Here is a 22,748-nt window from a genome sequence, read left to right on the forward strand (position 1 = left end):
ATCACTGCCATGGTTGAAATTTGCAGAAGGGAAAAAATACAAAGTAACAATGATCAGTCCAGTTCAGTTCAGTCGCTCAGTCCTGTCCAACTCTTTGCGACCCCATGAATTGCAGCACGCCAGGCCTCCCTGTCCATCACCAGTTCCCGGAGTTTACTCAAACTCATGCCCATAGAATCGGTGATGCCATCCAGCCATCTCATCCTCTGTCGTCCCCTTCCCCTGCCCCCAATCCCTCCCAGCATCAGGGTCTTTTCCAATGAGTCAACTCTTCGCATCAGCTGGCCAAAGTACTGGAGTTTCAGCTTCAGCATCAGTCCTTCCAATGAACACCCAGGACTGATCTCCTTTAGGATGGACTGTTTGGATCTCCTTGCAGTCCAAGGGACTCTCAAGAGTCTTCTCCAACACCACAGTTCAAAAGCATCAATTTTTCGGTGCTCAGCTTTTTTCACAGTTCAACTCTCACATCCATACATGACCACTAGAAAAACCATAGCCTTGACCAGATGAACCTTTGTTGGTAATGTCTCTGCTTTTTAATATGCTATCTAGGTTGGCCATAACTTTCATTCCAAGGAGTAAGCGTCTTTTAATTTCATGGCTGCAATCACCATCTGCAGTGATTTTGGAGCCCCCAAATTAAAGTCTGACACTGTTTCCACTGTCTCCCCATCTATTTGCCATGAAGTGATGGGACCAGATGCCATGATCTTAGTTTTCTGAATGTTGAGCTTTAAGCCAACTTTTTCACTCTCCTCCTTCACTTTCATCAAGAGGCTTTTCAGTTCCTCTTCACTTTCTGCCAGGCATATCTGAGGTTATTTACATTTCTCAAGAGGCTGGTCAGGTAATCTGGTATTCCCATCTCCTTCAGAATTTTCCACAGTTTATTGTGATCCACACAGTTGAAGACTTTGGCATAGTCAATAAAGCAGAAATAGATGTTTTTCTGGAACTCTCTTGCTTTTTTGATGATCCATTGAAAAGTAACAATGATAATGATGGAGAAAATAATGATGAGACTAGCAGACATCTTTACTGAATGTCTCTTTTTGTTCCAGGTATTTTGCATTAGTTTTTGTTCTTCTACAAAACTCCTGCAAAATGGGTTTTATTATTTCTATTTTGGGGATGGGGTACTTGAGACTCAATGAGGTGGTAAAACCTATCTCTGAGTCATACACCAACTTATACCTGGCTGAATCTGGATCCAGATAAAACTGTCTCAACGTTATACTGCCTCTCAACCACAAAAATTTGCATCACCTTTCCAGCACTGTCTGGATGCTATGATCATTTTCTCACTCCCCTTTCTGACATAGCAATGAAAAATTATCTCTCTGTAACAAAATATCTGGGATTCCCTTGTGACTCAGCTGGTAAAGAATTCGCCTGCAATGTGGGAGACCTGGATTCAATTCCTGGGTTGGGAAGATCCCCTGGAGAAGGAAAAGGCTACCCACTCCAGTATTCCAGCCTGATCTGGAGAATTCCATGGAGTATATAGTCCATGGGTCTCAAAGAGTCAGACATGACTGAGTGAATTTCATATCATATCATATCAAAATATTTATTAAAATTATCATAATAACAAGACACTTTTATGCTTATTATTTTTGTAGATTGTGACCCGTAAGATAGGTATTACTGTCACCGGTAAAACTGAAGTTCACGAAGTTTATGTAACTTGCTGAAGGCCACATAGCTGCTAAGTGACAGAGCGAATAATGTTTCTCGGATCTTCTATAACTCTGTGTATGCTTCTCACTGCACCACTGGCTCTCTCAAATGAATTTTTGGCTGGCAAATAACAGTTTGCAGATTCCTTTCATTATATTAATTTGAGGTTATTGGTGCTTCATGATAGGACTTTATTCTATATATGAATCTTATAAAGTTTTATTAGGATGTACCTAAAATTGATTCTTGTGATATTAAATTATGTCATTTAAGAAGTTTAACTGTTTCTTTCTAACAACAGATAAGCATAGCCCTCATGAGTGTCAACGAATATGTTTTGGAAAATAAATGTCGTGTTAGTAAGCAAAAATGTCGGCTTTGTCTGTGTAATGAAGGCATTAAGAATATCAGATGAATAAAATAGACACTCTTGATTCCTTCTCATTTCTTTTCTTTAGAGAATATAAGTGAAGATCCAATAGTTTTTTCTCTCTCTCTTCTTGGATTGTAGCCCAAGATCATTTAGTCGCTAAGAAATAGAGCTGTGATTTGAATCCAGGCCTCTGCCACTAAAGCCACTATTCCTATCCAGCATGTTATAAAACTGTCCTGAACTCTCTGATAAGTTAGCCCTTCAAGTTTCTTTCTTTTCTTTTTTTTTTTTTTTTTTCAACCACAACACTCTATGGACTTCTCTTTATTCTACTGTCCCAAACCACTTGATAAATATTGGTTCATATTTCACAATCCAGCTTCAATAAAACTTCATTTAGTCAACAACATTCACTAACCATATACTAGAGACTATGCTAATGTTGAGGAAAAGATTTGAAAGAAATATGTAACTTCTGGTCACAAAAGAAATAGTCTAAGGGTAAGACAGACAATTAAGCCAACAGTAATATGATAAATGGGACTTCCTTCAGATGATAAGGACCTGCCTGCAATGCAGGAGACCCGGGTTCAATCCCTGGGTTGGGAAGATCCCCTGGAGAAGGGAGTGGCTATCCATTCAAGTATTCTTGCCTGGAGAATTCCATGGAGAGAGGAGCCTGGTGGGCTACAGTCCATGGGGTGGCAAAGAGTCAGACACAACTGAACAACTAACACAAACACGATATGATAAGTAGCAAAGGGAAAGAAACCACAAACTGAAGATATCACCATTGCCGGAGGTTCCAAGTGATTAGATCAGGAAACCTTAAACCACAGAAATAACACCCACACCGATCAGATCCTCCAACATAGTCAAACTCGATATACCAAACATACTCTAAATTTCTAAAGTATTGGGAGCCCGGTGTGGGGTTATTTTAATGCACCACAGTCACACTGGCTGAATTTTATTGTGTCATTGGTGTAATCAGACTCCACGACACAGGTGAGTTACGTTTCTCTATATCTTTGTTTTCACTGTCTGCTGATCTCCACTGTGCATTTTCACTGCTCATAATGACAGAAGGGTCTCCCTCATGACTGAATTAGTTCGGATATTCATTACCTGGCAATCACACCTGACAACTCCTGAACCCCTGATCACCAGTGGAAACTCTTACCACTCTACTGTAAATGAGCTCCAGGAGGTCACTGCATGGACTTGATCATTACTCAGTATTGCTTCACCATCAACGTCTTCACAGTGAGAATCTCCATCACTTCATAGCCCTCTTCCCTTCCATTTCATAGACTTGTCACTGCTTAAGCCAGCCCTTAACTCTCTGTACCTCTAGACCCAATATCTTTTCTAGTCATAGGATATTGGACATGTGGCTTAAGCTTTTAGGCCCCCAGAGTCCTTATCTGTATAATAGGGATCTTACTACCACTTGAGGAGTCACTGTAAAAATTAGCTTAGATAACCTGTAAAAGTGCTTCTGAGTTCTTTCATCATTTGCTTTGTACTGCTTCTTTGACATTCCCCATAAACTGTTTTGTGGCAGGATAATCAATGTATATTTCACCTGTCTCCTTTTAGATTCTAAACCCAAGAAGAGGTACACCTAATCTCTGCCTCTTATGAAACTTGAAAATAATAGATGACAAACAGGTAAGCAATTGTAATGTTTTAATGAAGGAAATACAATTTTTCTGTGTCCTTAAATCAACCTTGATGTTCTGTTTTAGTATCTCTTTACCGCTTTACTGAGAGGATTGTTTTAATATGTTTAGTCAGATTAAGATAAGTTGTTCCTGAGCTTATCCCCTGATGCTCAGAACCCACTTCCCCCTGCATATCTCTGACTTAGTATCCAACAATAGCCTTTTAACAGTCAGAGTCAGAGCTGCAGATCCTGTGACTGACTTGGGGCTGGGGTTTCAATGAGACTGTTTTACAGCAACAGTGACCTTGATATGCTTTTTATTTTTTCATGAGATCTACCACCTGTCCTCATTTTCCTCCATACTGTCCCCAATTAGGGATATGAAGCCCCAGTCTGGGAGAAAGAGTGGCAGGGATGTGAAATTTTCCTTGCAGTTTTTTTTTTTTTTTTTTTTTTTAATGTGCATGGCTTCATTCCCTTTGGCCAGCTGGTTTAACATTTAATAAACAGTTATTGAGTACATGTTATTTGTTCTTTAGAACAATGGCCATTTAAGGAAAGCATTAGCTCATGAGATATAGTTGCTTCACAAAAAATATTTAGACTTGAGAAGGATTTCTGCCTTGTGTGTCTTCATTATTAAGTTAGTATCCAAGGCAGGGTAACATACCTACATTTTATGTAAGATTATGATTATTGAGACTGGGACATGAGAAAGCTGGGCACAATTATCTCTAAAATCTCTCCCACTTCTAAAAGACTTTCCAGTCCGCTGTTGGAATTAGGGATCACCTGTGAACTAAAGCATCCATTCCTAAGACTGAAATTTGTTTCAAGGAAGATTCACCCAGTTGCCTCTGGTTTGTGCAGTTACTGTGGACCTAAGGATGATTATTATGAAGAATGATAACCAAACATTATGATCATGTCTACGCGTGGTCAGTGAATCAAACCAAATTGGGAGTTTAGTCATGATTGATTTTCTTGGCATCCTGTGAGGTGATGACTGCTTTATAGGAGCAAATGAGTGGCTTTGTGCGTGGTGGCGCCACAGATTCCCAGCCAAACTGGTGACTGCATCTGCCACCTGGGGTTTTGATGGCAGGAAGCTGTGTCCTGGTGTCTGGCCAGCTGACTCAGCCATGGCCTGGACCCTGAGCCAATGACTGTCCCCAGAAGACAGTACCAAATCTCCTTTCAGCCCAGCCTGTGAGGGCCTTAGGAAAACCTGTGCCCCTCTGCATGTTCTGTGGCTTTCTAGCTGTATAGTCCTAGAACACATCATTTCCTTGCTCTTAGCCTCTATGTCCTTCACAGGGCTGTTGAGAGCATTCTCTGAAATTTAAAGCTCCTACACCATGGAGGAGGACTTCAGTAATGCTGTTTTCCTTTTGTCCCATCACCCTTTCCTCATCCATAGCTGTCATGCCCCTTGGCACAGCGGGCATCTGAAAGTTTAATTGCAGCAATTATTCACTGAGGCAAAAGCATCCTCTCGGCTCAATCCCACCCTCCACCTATCATGCTGTGCCCACACAGCTGAACCTGTTGGAAGAAAACACGCAGTCCCACAGCCTGACTTCAGACTCCCGGTCACTCAGCAGCAGTGGGCTGCAGGCTGCCTGGCAGACCCAGTCCATTTATTCTCCTGCTTTTCTCCATGACAACTTGATACCTCCCCTCTCTTCTCAAACCTCCATCATCTTCTCTCCAGTCTCCTGTTCCTATTCCAATGGGAAAACAGAGGCACTCAACAGATGACCCTCACAAATTCCCCCTCCCCACACCAGTGGATCTACTAGCACCTATGTTTATGATGCCACCTTAGTTTTTGTTTGTGTGGATGGACTCTCTTCATTGCATCCATAACCAGCTCTTCCCTTGGGCAAAAACTTCTATCCCTTCTCAGTGAGTCCCAATAAGTCTTCCTTTTTTCTTTTGCATCAATAATTTTTTTTCTTTTTGTTGGACCTTTCTCAACATAAACATGCTTTGGTTTCTCCTATCTAAAACCAAAAGCTGTCTTTCATGTTACTTCTCCCTTAGCTAGGGCACCAATTCTTGACTGAAAAATTCATTTAAAATCTTTGAAATGCAAAGCAAAACCACAATGAGGTATCACCTCAACACCAGTCAGAATGGCCATCATCAGGAAATCTACAGATAATAAACTCTGGAGAGGGTGTAGAGAAAAGGGAACCCTCTTATGTTGTTTGTGGAAATGTAAATTGGTAAAGTCATTATGGAAAACAGCATGAAGATTTCTTGAAAAAACTAAAAATAGATCTACCATATGACCCAGAAACTTCACTCTTGGGAATATATCAGGAAAAAAATGAAAAATCCTGTTCAGAGGATACATGTTCCCCAGTGTTCATAGTAACATCATTTACAATAGTCAAGACATGGTAAAAACCCAAGTGCCATCAACAGATAATTGGCTTAAGAAGATACACACACACACACACACACACACACACACACAATACACACATTTATATATATATATAATGCAATATTACATAATCATAAAAGAATGAAAGTGCCATTTGTAGTAACATGGATAGATCTAGGTATTATCATACTAAGTGAAATAAGTCAGATAGAGAAAGGCAAATATCATATGATATCACTTCTATGTGGAATCTAAAAAAAATAATATTAATGAATCTATATACAAAACAGAAACAGGCTTATAGATATAGGAAGCAAATTTAGGGTTATCAGAGGGGAGAGGGATGAGGGAAGGGAGAAATTCAGATTATGGGATTAGCAGATGCAAACTATTATACATAACATAGATAAGCAACAAGGATTTACTATATATCATGGGGAACTATATTAAAAATTTGTAATAGCCTCTAATGAAACATGATCTGAAAAAATATGTAACTAAATCACTATGCTATACAGATGAAACTAACATAATATTGTGAATTGACTATACCTCAATAAAAAAGATATGTCTCATCTTTTCTGTCTAATTTTTCCCCCATTCTCTCTTAAACTCACTACAGCCAAGATTTTGACTCCATCTTTGCCCCAAAGTAACTCTCTTCATGATTACCAATAATCTGTCACTGAATATAGTAGTTATTTTGTAGTCCTCATCTAACTGATCTATCAACAGCATTTAACACAGTGGATCATTTCCTTTTTGTAAAAATACTTTCTTCTTCACTTTATTTCTGGGTTCTTTGAATTTTCTCCAGCCTCACTGATCACTATTTTTTCTCTTTATTTGCATCTTCTCTATTCCTCAAACACTTAATTGCCCTTAATACAGCAACTTCATCTTTCCAGTTGCTGAGGTCAAATATTTTAGAGTCACTTGCAAGGCTTCTTTCTTTCACTCCCTGTATCTAATCTATCTGTAAATCCTGTTGGTCCTATCTACAAAATATTCAGAATCTGACTTCTCACCACTGCCTCCTACTTTCCCATTCAAGCCACCCTATTCTCTTCTCTGAATTGTTACATTCATCTCCTGACTGAATTTTCTGCTTATTCTTCTGTCTGTCTACCATCTAGTCTTATCAGAATAGCCAGAGGGAACTTATTAAACTGGATGACCAGATTGTCACATATAATGAACATCTCAGATTTTCTCAATATAATCTGATGGCTCCCACTTCATTCAAAGTAAAATCCAGAGTCCTTACAATGGCCTCAGCTAGTTGAGGTCATTGGCATCTTCCTGTTGTCATATCTAGTGGTGTGTCCTTGGTCCTCATCTTTATGTGTCATCAGCATTTGTCCAAATTGATCATTACCTTTAAAAAATGCTTTCCATACTTGGCTTTTGAAATACACATTTTCTTGGTTTACTGCTGACATAGGTAACTGGCAATTTAAAATCAGTTTTTGTTGTTCTATCCTTCTATTTTCTAGATGTTATGCTATATACCAGAGCTTGTATTGGAGTAATGTCTGTCCTCTCTCTCATTTTTTATTCCCATGGCTTTAAATATCATCTGTATACTGAAGCCTCTCAAGTTTATGCCTCTAACCCTGGGCTCTGGGTATGTCGATCATACTTCTATCATACTTTTGATTGTCGAAAAGTCATCTCAAACTTAGTATATATAAAAGACAATTTTTGAGTTTCAACTCTAAAATTGTGCCTTCTGCTCAGGTTTTTTTATTTTAGTAAATGATACCATTTTCTGTGGTTGCTTAGGTTAACGATCAGGAGAGATTTTTGTTTTCATCTTTTTCCCTCATTATAGCATTCCATTAATAAATACTATTGAGTCTATAGTTGAAATATATCCTACATTTGATATTGTTTAAATAAAACAATGATGAATGAATAGATGGATGAATGGATAGATAGATATGGACTTAATTTTTAACTTACTCTTCTGGAAATTGCTCCAAAAGAGCCCCTTAGAAATATAAAATGAAGGGACTTCTTTCTGGGATGTCCTACATTAATTTGGGAGGTTCTACTGCATATAGTGGGCATCCCAGGTGGTACTAGTGGTAAAGAACTTTCCTGCCAGTGCAGGAGATGCAGGAGATTTGGGTTCAATCCCTGGATGGGAAAGATTCGCTGGAGGAGGGCAAGACAATGCACTCCAGTATTCAAGCCTGGAGAATCCCATGGAGAGAGGAGCCTGGCGGCAAGCTATGGTCCACAGAGTCACAAAGAGCTGAACATGACTGAAGCAACTTAGCATGCATGCACACACTGTATACAGTAGATGCCCAACTAATATTCATTAATATCAGAAAAGAAGTATTATCAAGCTACAAATAGTGAATAGACAATCTAGCATAATTTCCCCTAAATGGTTCAAACATTTCACAAAACATGCTTACAAAAACCCCAGTTAATTTAGAGAAACAGCCATACTCATTTTATTTCTGGTGGAAACAAAACATTGAAAAGTAAAATAACTTGTGTAAAATTATGGCAACGGGTCACTTAGCTGTAACGGACAGGAATGGAAACAAATAGACCAGTTAGATGGCAGCTTTGCCAATATAGGGAAAATATAGGAACTTTTAACTTTAGTATAGATATGCTTGGAGTAAAGATGTCTACAAAGGAGATATCTGCAAAGAAATTATATTTTATCTTTTAGTTCTATTATTCAATTAGATATATGTTATCACAGGATGAATTATATAATACACTTACTGAACAGTCAAGTGTTGAAGAAGATGAAGGGGAATGATTCTATGAAGGCCTGTAAGACCTTCTAGAACTAGTTCTATGAAGACCTAGTAGAAGACCTTCTAGAAATAACACCCCAAAGAGATGTCCTTTTCACTATAGGGGACTGGAAGGCAAAAGTAGGAAGTCAAGAGATACCTGCAGTAACAGGCAAGTTTGGCCTTGGAGTACAAAAGTAAGCAGGACAAAGGCTAACAGAGTTTTGCCAAGAACTCATGGGTTGTGGCAAACACCCTCTTCCAACAACACAAGAGATGACGCTACACATGGACATCACCAGATGCTCAATACTGAAATCAGATTGATTATGTTCTTTGCAGCCAAAGATGGAGGAGCTTTATACTGTCAGCCAAAACAAGACCGGGAGCTGACTGTGGCTCAGATCACGAACTCCTTATTGTCAAATTCAGACTTAAGAAGAAAGTAGGGAAAACTACTAGACCATTAAGGCAGGCCCTAAATCAAATCCCTGATATTAGTTGAAATGAGAAGTAGATTCAAGAGATTATATCTGATATACAGAGTGCCTGAAGAACTATGGATAGACATTTATAACAATGTACAGGATGCAGTGATCAAAACTACCTCCAAGAAAAAGAAATGCAAAAAGGCAAAGTGATTGTCTGAGGAGGCCTTAAAAACAGCTGTGAATAGAAGAGAAGTGAGAAAAGGAAAGATACACCCGTTTGAATGCAGAGTTCCAAAGAATAGCAAGGAGAGATAAGAAAGCTCTCCTCAGTGATCAGTGCAAAGAAATAGAGGAAAAGAATAGAATGAGAAAGACTAGAGAACTCTTCAAGAAAATTAGAGATACCAAGGGAACATTTCATGCAAAGATGGGTGCAATAAAGGACAGAAATGGTATGGACCTAACAGAAGCAGAAGATATTAAGAAGAGGTGGCAAGAATATACAGAAGAACTGTACAAAAAAGATCTTCATGACTCAGATAATCATGATGGTATGATCTCTCACCTAGAGTCAGACATCCTGGGATAAAAAGTTAAGTGGGCCTTAGGAAGCATCACTGTGAACAAAGCTAGTGGAGGTTATGGAATTCCAGTTGAGCTATTACAAATCCTGAAGGATGATGCTGTGAAAGTGCTGCATTCAACATGCCACAAATTTGGAAAACTCAGCAGTGGCCACAAGACTGGAAGATGTCAGTTTTTGTTCCAATCCCAAAGAAAGACAATACCAAAGAATGCTCAAACTACTATACAATTGCACTCATCTCACATGCTAGTAAAGTAATGCTCAAAATTCCCCAAGCCAGGCTTCAACAGTATGTGAACTGAGAACATCCAGATGTTCAAGCTGGATTTAGAAAAGGCAGAGGAACCAGAGATCAAATTGCCAGCATCCATTGAATCATAGAAACAGCAAGAGAGGTCCAGAAAAATATCTAATTCTGCTTTATTGACTATGCCAAATGCTTGAGTGTGTGGATCACCACAAACTGTGGAAAATTCTCTAAGAGATGGGAATACCAGACCACGTGACCTGCCTCTTGAGAAACCTGTATGCAGATCAGGAAGCAACAGTTAGAACTGGACATGGAAAAACAGACTGGTTCCAAATAGGAAAAAGAGTATGTCAAGGCTGTATATTGTCATCCTGCTTATTTAACTTATATGCAGAGTACATCATGAGAAATGCTGGGCTGAAGGAAGCACAAGCTGGAATCAAAATTGCTGGGAGAAATATCAATAATCTAAGATATGCAGATGACACCACCCGTATGGCAGAAAGTGAAGAAGAACTAAAGAGCCTCATGATGAAAGTGAAAGAGGAGAGTGAAAAAGTCGGCTTAAAGCTCAACTTTCAGAAAACAAAGATCATGGCATCTGTTTCCATCACTTCATGGCAAGTATATGGGAAGTAATGAAACAGTGACAGACTTTATTTTTGTGCTCCAAAATAACTGCAGATGGTGACTGCAGCCATGAAATTAAAAGATGTTTGCTTCTTGGAAGAAAAACTCTGACCAAGCTAGACAGCATATTAAAATCAGAGACATTACTTTGGTTTATCAAAGGTCCGTTTAGACAAACCTATGGTTTTTCCAGTAGTCAAGTCTGGATGTGAGAGTTGGACTACAAAGAAAGCTGAGCGCCAAAGAATTGATGCTTTTGAACTGTGGTGTTGGAGAAGACTCTTGAGAGCCCCTTGGACAGCAAGATCTAACCAGTCCATCCTAAAGGAGACCAGTCCTAAATATTCATTGGAAGGACTGATGCTGAAGCTGAAACTCCAATACTTTTGCCACCTGATACAAGGAACTGACTCTTAGGAAAAGACCCTAATGCTGGGAAAGAGTCAAGGTGGGAGGAAAAGGGGACAACAGAGGATGAGATGGTTGGATGGCATCACTGACCTGATAGACATGAGTTTGAGTAAACTCTGGGAGTCAGTGTTATATAGGGAGGAGGCCTGGTGTGCTTCAGTCCATGGAGTTACTAAGAATTGGACACAACTGAGCAACTGAATTAAACTGAACTGACCATCAAGTTTGGAATTCATTCTTTTTCTATTATAAGGAATTAATGAGGGGAAGAGAAGATTTAAAAAGATGTAGTTTAAATACTATTTAAGCCTACTGCTTGTTGAAAATTGTATTGGAGATGCTTTGGGGAAAATCTGAGTTAAATAAATTTACCAGTTTCCTATGATAATCTCTAACATTGTTATATATACTGTGAAAGATGAAGAAGGAGATACAATATACAGCATTTCCCATAATAATCTGATCAGGGAATCTCTTTTCATTTGCACAGATTTATTTCTTGAGGCACATTTTTTTCTTTCTTTTCTTCTTCTTCTTTTTTTTTTTTTTGTGGAAGAGAATTTGGAAAATTGTCCATATAAGCAATTTCCCAAATGTCTACTCTTAATCTCTAACTCACTGCTTTTCTCCTTCTTTAATATAATTATCTTTATTTCAGTTCCATGTCATCTTGATATTATATGAAATTACTCTCTGATTCATTCCATAAGGCAATCTAACTTGAGAGTAGTATTAATTACAGGTCTTGGGAAAAGCAATATAATACATTCTTGATCATTATAAGTACTTTTTAATGTAGTTTTTCATAAGGACTATATTTGCATGGCTTTCTTCATAAGTGTTGACTCTTGGCAGCAGTCATTTTACATACACACATATATTTTAATATATATATATAATATCATTATATGTAATATAACAATATGATGTATATTATATTATTATATCTAATATACATATAATAAAAGGCACAGATATGTGTTCCATTCAATGGGATTTGATGACTGTATGCAGCCAAAATGAAGTATAAAGAATTTATATCTCCCTAGAAAATTCTCTTAGGCCCCTTTACCATCAATCCTTCCCACACTCCCATTGAGTATATTTTCTGATTTATTTTTAAGCTTATTCTTATATTTCCTATAGATTAAATAATTTAGATGGTACATTTTCATTTCTAACTTCTTTTTGTGCTTTATACAACTTGCTTTTGATACTCATCCATGTTATTCTATGTATTAGCTGCTTATTCCTTTGTATTTCAGAATAGTAATCCATTTTATGAATATATCACACTTTGTTTAACAATTTTCTTGTTGAAGAACATTTGGATTATTTGCAGTTTTTGTATTTGATGACTAATGTCGTCAGAAGCATTCTTAAACAGATCTTTTGGTTAGTCATTTCTCATGAGCAAATGTCTAAGAATGGAATTATTAATTAATAGGGCAGCTGTATATTTAAGTTTATAAGATGCTGCCAAATAACTTCCTGAAGTAATTTTATCACTTTACATTTCACTAAAAATATATGAGTCCCAACTTTCCAGCATATTTGCTGACATCTGTATTGTTGTTCTTTTAAACTTCAGCCATTTTAGTGAATGTGAAATCGTATCACCTTTTAAAGTTTACATTTCCCATATGATCCGAATTGAACAACTTCTCGTATTCTTATTGATACTTTAAAAATATTTTCTTTGGTGAAATGTCTTTGGTGAAATGTCTGTTCAGATCTTTTGCCCAGTTTTGTTGGTCTTTTGACTATTGATTTATAGGTGCTCTTTCTGTATGCTGGAAAAAGAATTCTTTATCACATATGTGTATTGCAAATATTTCCTCCCAGACTGTGGCTTGCCTTTTTATTTTCTTCCTGGTGTATTTTGATAAACAGAAATTCTAATTTCAGTGAAATCTAGTTTATCTATATTCCCTCATACAGTACTAGTCTTTTGTCCTCCATTGATTTATGTGGTGTTTCTGGTATCATATTGGCATTATGTGATTTTATTTCTCTGGCTTTAGACAGTTGTAAAATTCTGCTAGTAATCATTTTTACAGTTATTTATTTTAAATTGATTGATGATTGCTTTATAATATTGGTTTGATCTCTGCCATACATTAATATGAATTAGCCATATATGTACCTATATCCCTTCCGTCTTGAACCTCCTTCCTACCTCCCACCCTTTCCCACCCCTCTAGGTTGTCACAGAGCCCCAGGCTAATACTCATTTATTCTGCTGATAATCCCTAGCCTCTATTCTGAACCAGACTCTGTGCTAGTCTCTGGAAATAAAATGAAATCAACAGTCATTGTCCCACGTATTCCCCGTGTAACTCTCTGGCTGATTCATGTCAATGTATGACAAAACCCACTGAAATGTTGTGAAGTAATTAGCCTCCAACTAACAAAATAAAATTAAAAAAAAAAAAAAAAAAAAAAACAGTCATTTTCCCAATCCTTAGAGTTAGATTAGCTGGTTAGCTCAGTAATTGAAATCTAAAGTGCCTCAGACCTAGGGATTCATATATAATCTTACAAAACCAGAATTCCTTGATAAGGCTAACTTCAGTCAGTTCAGTTCAGTCGCTCAGTCATGTCCAACTCTTTGTGACCCCATGGACTGCTAACTTCAGGGTTTATTAATTCTGTGGTTCAATGGTGTCATGGAGTTTTTTTTCCTCTCTCTGCTCTGCCATCCTCATTCAGATTGCCTGTATCCTCAGGCTGTAAGCAAGGTGATTACTGCAGTTTAAGGTATTAAAATGAGACAGTGATGCCAAGAGGTGGGCAATAACTTGTTTTTACTTTTAGCTCTAGTTTTGGAGAGAGGATTTTAAAAATTCTCTTCCTAGAGTCACTTCAGTGGACTCACTCATGTCTCACTGAAAAAAATCACATTTGTTCCAGAACAAACATTGGCCAGGGGAGTGAGATTGCTCTTAGATCAACCAAATCCCCTTCTGGACCTGGCAGAGGCTACTTCTGCTGAGGCACATGGAAATTTGTGGAAAGGACCAGTCAGTCTCTCCCATCAGGAAGCTCCCATAAGTCTCTTATACTTATCCTTTAGAGGGCAGATATAGTGAAAACCAAAATTACAGAAAACTAATCAAACTGATGACAGGGACTACAGCCTTGTCTAATTCAATGAAACTATGAACCATGCCATGTATGGCCACTCAAGACAGATGGTACATGGTGGAGAGTTCTGACAAAATGTCACTGGAGACAGGAATGGCAAACCATTTCAGTATTCTTGCCTTGAAAACTTCATGAACAGTATTGAAAAGCAAAAGATATGACTCTGAAAGATGAACTTTCCAGATCAGTAGATGCCCAATATGCTACTGGAGAAGAGTGGAGAAATAACTCCAGAAAGAATGGAGATGGAGTCAAAATGAAAACAATACCCAGTGGTGGATGTGACTGGTGATGGAAGTAAAGTCCAATGCTGTAAGAACAATATTGCATAGGAACCTGGAATGCAAAGTTTGTGAATCAAGGTAAATTAGAAGTGGTCAAAGAAGAGATTGCAAGAGTGAACACTGACATTTTAAGAATCAGTGAACTAAAAGGAACCGGAATGGGTGGACTTTTTTCAGATGACCATTATACCTACTAGTGTGGGCAATAATAAATTTAAAAGAAATGGAGCAGCCCTAATAGTCAACAAAAGACTCCAAAACGCAGTCTTGGAGTACTTGGATGCAATCTCAAAAACGACAGAATGATCTCTGTTCATTTCCAAGGCAAACCATGCAATATCATGGGAATCCAAGTCTATGCCCAACCACTAATGTTGAAGAAGCTGAAGTTGAATGGTTCTATGAAGACCTACAAGACCTTCTAGTACTAACACCCCAAAAAGATGTCCTTTTCATCATAGGGGATTGGAATGCAAAAGTAGGAAGTCAAGAAATAACTGGACTAACAGGCAAGTTTGGCCTTAGAATGAAGCAGGGCAAAGGCTAATAGAGTTCTGCCAAAAGAATGCACTGGTTATAGCAAACACCCTCTTCCAACAACACAAGGGAATACTCTACACATGGACATCATCAGATGGTCAGCACTGAAATCAGATTGATTATATTCTTCACAGCCAAAGATGGAGAAGCCTTATACACTCAGCAAAAACAAGACTGGGAGCTGACTGTGGCTCATATCATGAACTTCTTATTGTCAAATTCAGACTTAAATTGAAGAAAGTAGAGAAAACCACTAGACCATTCAGGTATGACCTAAATCAAATCCCATACGATTACACAGTGGAAATGACAAATAGATTCAAGAGATTAGAATTGATAGACAGAGTGCCTGAAGAACTATGGACGGAAGTTCGTAACATTGTATAGGAGGCAGTGATCAAGACCATTCCCGAGAAAAAGAAATGCAAAAAGGCAAAATGGTTGTTTGAGGAAGCCTTACAAAGAGCTGAGAAAAGAAGAGAAGTGAAAGGCAAAGGAGGAAAGGAGAGATATACCCATCTAAATGCAGAGTTCCAAAGAATAGCAAAGAGAGATAAGAAAGTGATCAATGCAAAAAAAATAGAGGAAAACAATAGAATGGGAAGACTAGAGATCTCTTCAAGAAAATTAGAAATATCAAGGGGACATTTTATGCAAAGATGGGCTCAATAAAGGACAGAAATGGTAGGGACCTAACAGAAGCAGAAGATATTAAGAAGAGGTGGCAAGAATACACAGAAGAGCTATACAAAAGAGATTTTCATGACCCAGAAAACCACGGTGGTGTGATTACTCACCTAGAATCAGACATCCTGGAATATGAAGTTAAGTGGGCCTTAGGAAACATCACTATGAACAAAACTAGTGGATGTGATGGAATTCCAGTTGAGCTATTACAAATCCTAAAAGATGATGCTGTGAAAGTGCTTCACTCAATGTACCAGCAAATTTGAAGAGCTCAGCAGCGGGCACAAGACTGGAAAAGGTCAGTTTTAATTTCAGTCCCAAAGAAAGGCAATGCCAAAGAATGCTCAAACTACCGCACAATTGCACTCATTTCACATGCTAGGAAAGTAATGCTCAAAATATTCCAAGCCAGGCTTCAACAGTATGTGAACTGAGAACATCCAGATGTTCAAGCTGGATTTAGAAAAGGCAGAGGAACCAGAGATCAAATTCAAAACATCCGTTGGATCATCGAAAAAGCAAGAGAGTTCCAGAAAAACATCTACTTCCTCTTTACTGACTATGCCAAAGCCTTTACTCTGTGGATCACAACAAACTGTGGAAAATTCTATAAGAGATTAGAATATCAGACCACCTTACCTGCCTCCTGAGAAATGTGTATGCAATTCAAGAAACAGCAGTTAGAACCGGGCATGGACAAATGACAGGTTCCAAATTGGGAAAGGAGTATGTCAAGGCTGTATATTTTCACCCTGCTTATTTAATTTATATGCGGAGTACATCATGTGAAGTACAAGCTGGAATCAAAGTTGCTTGGAGAAATATCAATAACCTCAGATATGCAGATGACACCACCCCTATGGCAGAAAGTGAAGAACTAAAGAGCCTCTTGATGAAAGTGAGAGGAAAGTGAAAATGCTGGCCTAAAACTGAACAGTCATAAAACAAAGACCATGGCATCCAGTCCCATCACTTCATGTCAAATAGATGGATCCAATGGAATCAGTGACAAACTTTATTTTCTTGGGTTCCAAAATCACTGCAGATTGTGGCAGAAGGTCTCAGAAGAAACAGAGTTTCACAGGTAGAAATGGATTTGGCTAACATATCAGCCAAATAAAGGGTAAAGAAAAGACTCAGAAAGAAAGTAAAAATTGATGAAACCAAATTCAGGAGTATATATGTGAGCTCTTCAGTTCATCTTAAAGGAGATCAGTCCTGGGTGTTCATTGGAGGGACTGATGCTGAAGCTGAAACTCCAATACTTTGGCCACCTAATGTGAAGAACTGACTCATTGGAAAAGACGCTGATGCTGGGAAAGATTGAGGGCAGGAGGAGAAGGTGACGACAGAAGATGAGATGGTTAGATGGCATCACTGACACAATGGACATGGGTTTGGGTAAACTCCGGGGGTTGGTAGTGGACAGGGAGGCCTGATGTGCTGCGGTTCATGGGGTTGCAAAGAGTCGGACAGGACTGAGCGACTGAACTGAACTGAACCTGTAGAAAGAAGTGTGAGTTTTCAAATGTTAACAAAAGAAGCAGCTCTCCAGTTAATGTGAAGAAGAGAACAGCAAAGAATGAAATGAAATTCATGGTTCATTTTAAGAAATGTTGAGTCTGGTCAGAGCAGTAGAAATGGTTAATCTTTTTTTACTCAAATCCCTGATAGTTATTAATAACTTGTCACAATGGGAGAGAAATGCTATGGGAAAAAAAAAAAAAAAACTGTGATGAATTCTCAGAAATATGGTCAAAATAAGCATAAGAGAATAGAATGTAAACAGAACATTTTTTGTGCACATAGGAAAAACATATTTATGTGAAAGGAATTTGTTGCAGTTATAGGGGTTTGCTCTCCCTTTTCTGTTCTTTTTTTTTTTTTAAACACTTCCAGCATTTTAACTGCTCCTCCAAAAGAAACTAAATCTGGAAAAATGATACTTAGCTGGGATCAACTCATATAGATGACTTGATTTTAGTTAATTTGCTTCACAGAATGTTAAACTCAAAGAAATTATACGTGCTTCGATTAACAGCTTTTTAGTTGTAAGTCATCAAATCCAATTCAAGTTAGTCTAAGCAGGAAAGGTGAATTGACTAAATGAATGCAGCACATGCACGCAATTTGAAGGACGGATTAGAGCAGGAACTCATGGAAGGTGCTGGAAAAAAGACACTGAAAGCAATCAGGATTTTCTCTCTCTGTCTGCCTTGTCTCTGCTCCTTTCTACGTTCTGCTCCTTCTCTTCCACTTCACAGACCTTTTCTGCTTCTCACTCCAGGGCCAGGCAGAGTTCCCCTCATCTTCCTGCTCCAACTCCAGTTCTGCAGCTAATATCCCTCCATCTTGGGAGATAATTCCAAGCTGAAGTACATTCGGCTATTCTCTATTCTGAATTACAAGAAGAGAAAATGCAAGGGTGCAGACTGGCCCAGCATAGCCTGTAAGACCTTGAAAGACGTGGCCCTTCCTGAGGCTCCAACTTTGCATCATGTCCCCCTCTGATTCATTCATTAACCCACTGGCCCATGGCAAGCTTTCTCTCTCCCCAGACACTTTGCTGTTGCTACTGCCTTTGGCAAGAATAATGCTCTTCTGGATATGGACAGGGTTGGCTTCTTCTCAGTCACTTTTCTCCTTAGACGTCAATGCCTCCTAAAGGCCTGCCTTGAACACTCTACCTTAAATGGGAATTCCTTGCCCATTCACTCTATTTATTCTCTATCATAGAACTTGATTAATTTAAATTTAAAAAAATTCCAGTCATTTCCTTTCTGCTTCTACACTTGGGTCATATCCATCTCCCCTAATTAAGTATGAGGAAGAGACCATGAACATGAGTCGTTGCTGATCCATTACTGATTTTCCCTGCCTAGATTACTAAAAATTCCACAAATTTTTTTTTTTAATTCAACAGTTTTTCAAGGTCAGTCTCTGTCATGTCTGATTCTTTGCAATACCATGGACTGCAACATGACAGGCCTCTCTGTCCATCACAAACTCCTAGAGTTTGCTCAAAGTCATGGCCATTGAGTTGGTGATGCCATCCAACCGTCTCATCCTCTGTCGTCCCCTTCTTCTCCTACCTTGGTTTTCTAGCATTTTCCAGTCTTTCCCAGCATCAGGGTCTTTTACAATGAGTTAGATAGGTTAGAATCCTCTGATCTGCTGGAAATTTTTGACTGTTTTGACCTGGATAGACTTGCTTCCTCTGATATCTTCTTGTTCATATAATCAGATTTACAGATTTTTTTAAAAAGTAATTAATTTATTTTAATTGGAGGTTAATTACTTTACAATCAGTTTAGTTCAGTCGCTCAGTCGTGTCCGACTGAAGTTTCAGCTTCAGCATCAATCCTTCCAATGAACACCCAGGACTGATCTCCTTTAGGATGGACTGGGTGGATCTCCTTGCAGTCCAAGGGACTCTCAAGAGTCTTCTTCAACACCACAGATCAAAAGCATCAATTCCTCGGCACTCAGCTTTCTTTATAGTCTAACTCTTACATCCATACACGACTACTGGAAAAACCATAGCCATAACTAAATGGACCTTTGTTGGCAAAGTAATGTCTCTGCTTTTTAATATGCTGTCTAGGTTGGTCATAACTTTCCTTCCATTGAATGAGCATCTGCTAATTTCATGGCTCCAGTCACCATCTGCAGTGATTTTGGAGCCCCCAAAATAAAGTTTGCCACTGATTCCACTGTTTCCCCATCTATTTGCCATGAAGTGATGGGACCAGATGCCATAATCTTAGTTTTCTGAATGTTGAGCTTTAAGACAACTTTTTCACTCTCCTCTTTCATTTTCATCAAGAGGCCCTTTAGTTCTTCTTCACTTTCTGCCATAAGCATGGTGTCATCTGTATATCTGAGGTTATTGATATTTCTCCTGGCAATCTCGATTCCAGCTTGTGCTTCTTCCAGCCCAGTGTTTCTCATGATGTACTCTGCATATAAGGTTCCATGTGCACTTGAGAAAAAGGTGAAATTCATTGTTTTCTGGTGAAGTGTCCTATAGATATCAATTAGGTCTAACTTATCCATTGTATCTTTTAAAGTTTGTGTTTCCCTGCTAATTTTCTGTTTAGTTGGTCTATCCATAGGTGTAAGTGGGGCTATTAAAGTCTCCCACTATTATTGTGTTACTGTTGATTTCCCCTTTCATACTTGTTAGCATTTGCCTTACATATTGCAGTGAAGTCCTATGTTGGGTACATGTATATTTATAATTGTTTATCTTATTCTTGGATTGATCTTTTGATCATTATGTAGTGTCCTTCTTTGTCTCTTTTCATGGCCTTTATTTCAAAGTCTGTTTTATCTGATATGAGTATTGCTATTCCTGCTTTCTTTTGGTCTCAGAATTTTGATGCAGCCATTCTCTCCCTCTCTTTTTTCCTTTTGCATATATGCACATCTGTCTTCTCAGTAAGATTATCAATTTTAGAAAACAGGATCTCAGTTTTACAGGAGTCAGTTTTACTTCATAAAACAATAAAGCCAAATACTTTGGTTGAATAAGATAAAGGTTTATTACTCGCTAATGTAAAAGAAATCTGGAGCTGTAGTTTCAGAATGGCATGGAGATTACGCCGTCATTAGAGACCCCAGGCTCCTTGCTTTCTTTTGTTTTATGATCCTTAATATGTAACTTTTCAATCAATTTTGATAGCTTAAGGCACCTCTTTGTAGGCAACCTTGACAGGTGGGAAAACTGTACTCTGGGATGTTGTATCTACTCTTACATGTTGTATGCTCCATATTCTGTTGAATAGTGCCCCTCCTTCAATTTCTGTTTATTTACCAACTGTAAATGTTGACTTTATTTGAAAGTAGGGTCTTTGTCCCTATCATGGGTGTGAGCCTTGTCATGGTGAAAGGATGTATGAAGCTGTGAGACATGCAATGCAGGGCCAACCAAGATGAATGGGTCATAGTGAAGAGTTTTCACAGAATGTGACCCACTGGAGCAGGAAATGGTGACCCACTCTAAATCCTTGCCTGGAGAACACCATGAACAGTATGGAAAGGCAAAAAGATATGAACACTGGTGGGTGAGCTCCCCAGGTTGGAAAGTGTGCAATATGCTACTGGGAATGAACAGAAAGCAATTACTAATAGCTCCAGCAGGAATAAAATGACTGGGCTAAAGCAGAAATGATGCTCAGTTGTGGATATGTCTGGTGGTGAAAGTAAAATCCAATGCTATAAAGAGCAATATTGCATAGGAACCTGGAATGTTAGGTCTATGAATCAAGGTAAATTAGACATGGTCAAGCAGGAAATTGTGGTTTTCAGTCTGTCTGCCTCTGATGGAGAAGGAGAAGAGGCTTATGGAAGTTTCCTGATGGGAGAGACTGAGACTCAACATTCAGAAAACTAAGATCATGGCATCTGGTCCCATCACTTCATGGCAAATAGATGGGGAAACAGTGGAAAGAGTGAGAGAGTTTACTTTTGGGGGCTCCAAAATCACTGCAGATGTTATCTGCACCCATAAAATTAAAAGATGCTTACTCCTTGGAAGAAAAGTTATGACCAAGCTAGACAGCATATTGGAAAGCAGAGACATTACTTTGCCAACAAAGATTCATTTAGTCAAATCTATGGTTTTCCCAGTAGTCTTGTATAGATGTGAGAGTTGGACTATTAAGAAAGCTGAGCACTGAAGAATTGATGCTTTTAATCTGTCCTGTTGAAGAAGACTCTTGAGAGTCCCTTGGACTGCAAGGAGATCCAACCAGTCCATCCTAAAAAATCAGTCCTGAATATTCATTGGAAGGAGTGGCACTGAAGCTGAAACTTCAATACTTTGGCTACCTGATGAGAAAAACTGACTTGTTGGGAAAGACCCTGATGCTGGGAAAGATTCAAGATGGGAGGAGAAGGGGACAATAGAGGATGAGATGGTTGGATAGCATCACCGACTTGACAGAGAAGAGTTTGAGTAAACTTTGGGAGTTGGTGATGGACAGGGAGATCTGGTGTGTTGCAGCCCATGGCATTGCAACGAGTCAGACATGACTGAGCCACTGAACTCAATTCAACTCAATCAGAAGAAGGCAAGAGTGAATATCAACATCTTAGGAATCAGTGAATTAAAATGTATGGGATTTCTTCTAAGAATCCCTTAGAAGAAATGAAGTAGCCCTCATGGTAAAAAAAAAAAAAAAAAAAAAAAAAGTCCAAAATACAGTACTTGGGTGCAATCTCAAAAATGACAGAATAATCTCTGTTCATTTCCAAGGCAAAGCATTCAACATCAAAGTAATCCAAGCCTATGCTCCAACCACAATGCCATGGAAACTGAAGTTGAACAGTTCTATGAAGACCTACAAGATCTTTTAGAACTAACACCAAAAAAGATGTCCTTTGCATCATAGAAGATTAAATTGTAAAAATGGAAAGTCAAGAGACCCCCCCAGAGTGACAGGCAAGTTTGGCCTTGGAGTACAAAATGAAGCAGGGCAACAGAGTCTTGTCAAAAGAACACACCGGTCGTAAAAAACACCCTTTCCTGATAACACAAGAGTTGACTCTACATGTGGACATCACCAAATTGTCAATACTGAAATCAGATTGATTATATTCTTTGCAGCTGAAGATGGAGAAACTCAATACAGTCAGCCAAAACAAGACCTGGAGATGACTGTGGCTCAGATCATGAGCTTCTTATTGCAAAATTCAGGCTTAAATAGAATAAAGTAGGAAAAGTCACTAGACCATTCAGGTATGACCTAAATCAAATCCCTTATAATTATACAGTGGAAGAGACAAATAGATTCAAGAGATTAGATCTGGTAGACAGAGTACCTGAACAACTATGGGTGGAGGTTCACTACATTATACAGGAGAAATATATATGAAAATATACAGGAAAGTATA

The sequence above is a fragment of the Muntiacus reevesi genome, chromosome 1, assembly GCF_963930625.1.
Source record: "Muntiacus reevesi chromosome 1, mMunRee1.1, whole genome shotgun sequence".
Taxonomy (NCBI): Eukaryota; Metazoa; Chordata; class Mammalia; order Artiodactyla; family Cervidae; genus Muntiacus; species Muntiacus reevesi.